Genomic DNA, 2,500 nt, shown 5'->3' with positions numbered 1-2,500 from the left:
ACACTACTTTCTTGGTTCAAAAATTTTATACAATCTTATAACTTTTTCAGTTTTAACAAATTTTGGTTACAGACAGTTGATGCTCAGTTTGTACAAGTATGCAACATTTATAAGTGCATACAGGTCACCAGCCTTATATTACAAGGCTCACCACATATGGGCCATTCGGTCTTAGACACCGACCCGTGGTAATGCTGTGTGGAGATTAATAATAATCCGCAACGGAAAACCGGAACGAGAATAGTCGAGAAAGTATATTCTCGAGGAGCGGTAGACTGCTTTTCAACCGAAGTCATAAAAGAGCCACACGCTCGACGCTACTCCCGACCGGTCCGAGCGAACCGAAAGTGCCTTCCTATAAATACCGAACGGCCGGCCGCTAGGTCGGCGACGCATGGGCTTACGCCCAGGCGTATGCCTGTGCAAACCGCCGTGAGAGCGTACCATCCCGCCGGCACGGTAAAACTTAGACTGAAAATATCGTCGAACATATCCTTTCATTTTATAACGTTCTATACATGAAAATTAATAAATTAACATGCAGGACATAATAAATTCACATTCTCATGTAAATCATGGGTTTAATTAATATTTTAAAAAATTTTAAAACCGCCCAGAACCGATGAGATGAAAATATTAAAACGATATTTTTGCATTTTCTTACGGTAAAACATTAACAAATAAGCGACTATAGCAATATAAAACTCCATTTGTAATTTAATTAATCAAAATTAATATTTTTTTTTGATTTTTCAGCGATCCAGAACCGATGAGACGAAAACATTAAAACGATATTTTTGCATTTTCTTACGACAAAACATTAACAAATACGAGACTATAACAATATAAAACTACATATGTAATTTAATTAATCAAAATTAATAATTTTTTTTGATTTTTCAGTGATCCAGAACCGATAAGTCGAAAATTTTAACAATCATATTTTTGCATTCTGTACCGTGGATCCATCGTTAAACGCTATTAAACTAACGTCCGTGATGGTATAAATGCAGATTTTCGCTCCGTTTAGCCAAAATAACGAACTATAGGTGCGCTCCGAAATATTTCAAAGTCCCAGCGGCGTATTGCTTCGCCTCTTAGAACCGATTAGTCGAAAATTTTAACAATCATATTTTTGCATTCTGTACCGTGGATCGATCGTTAAACGCTATTAAACTAGCGTCCGTGATGGTATAAATGCAGATTTTCGCTCCGTTTAGCCAAAATAACGAACTTTAGGTGCGCTCCGAAATATTTCAAAGTCCCAGCGGCGTATTGCTTCGCCTCTTAGAACCGATTAGTCGAAAATTTTAACAATCATATTTTTGCATTCTGTACCGTGGATCCATCGTTAAACGCTATTAAACTAACGTCCGTGATGGTATAAATGCAGATTTTCGCTCCGTTTAGCCAAAATAACGAACTTTAGGTGCGCTCCGAAATATTTCAAAGTCCCAGCGGCGTATTGCTTCGCCTCTTAGAACCGATTAGTCGAAAATTTTAACAATCATATTTTTGCATTCTGTACCGTGGATCGATCGTTAAACGCTATTAAACTAACGTCCGTGATGGTATAAATGCAGATTTTCGCTCCGTTTAGCCAAAATAACGAACTTTAGGTGCGCTCCGAAATATTTCAAAGTCCCAGCGGCGTATTGCTTCGCCTCTTAGAACCGATTAGTCGAAAATTTTAACAATCATATTTTTGCATTCTGTACCGTGGATCGATCGTTAAACGCTATTAAACTAGCGTCCGTGATGGTATAAATGCAGATTTTCGCTCCGTTTAGCCAAAATAACGAACTTTAGGTGCGCTCCGAAATATTTCAAAGTCCCAGCGGCGTATTGCTTCGCCTCTTAGAACCGATTAGTCGAAAATTTTAACAATCATATTTTTGCATTCTGTACCGTGGATCCATCGTTAAACGCTATTAAACTAACGTCCGTGATGGTATAAATGCAGATTTTCGCTCCGTTTAGCCAAAATAACGAACTTTAGGTGCGCTCCGAAATATTTCAAAGTCCCAGCGGCGTATTGCTTCGCCTCTTAGAACCGATTAGTCGAAAATTTTAACAATCATATTTTTGCATTCTGTACCGTGGATCGATCGTTAAACGCTATTAAACTAGCGTCCGTGATGGTATAAATGCAGATTTTCGCTCCGTTTAGCCAAAATAACGAACTTTAGGTGCGCTCCGAAATATTTCAAAGTCCCAGCGGCGTATTGCTTCGCCTCTTAGAACCGATTAGTCGAAAATTTTAACAATCATATTTTTGCATTCTGTACCGTGGATCCATCGTTAAACGCTATTAAACTAACGTCCGTGATGGTATAAATGCAGATTTTCGCTCCGTTTAGCCAAAATAACGAACTTTAGGTGCGCTCCGAAATATTTCAAAGTCCCAGCGGCGTATTGCTTCGCCTCTTAGAACCGATTAGTCGAAAATTTTAACAATCATATTTTTGCATTCTGTACCGTGGATCGATCGTTAAACGCT

The sequence above is a fragment of the Osmia lignaria genome, unplaced genomic scaffold, assembly GCF_051020975.1.
Source record: "Osmia lignaria lignaria isolate PbOS001 unplaced genomic scaffold, iyOsmLign1 scaffold0012, whole genome shotgun sequence".
NCBI classification, from domain to species: domain Eukaryota; kingdom Metazoa; phylum Arthropoda; class Insecta; order Hymenoptera; family Megachilidae; genus Osmia; species Osmia lignaria.
This window is presented reverse-complemented; position numbering follows the sequence as displayed.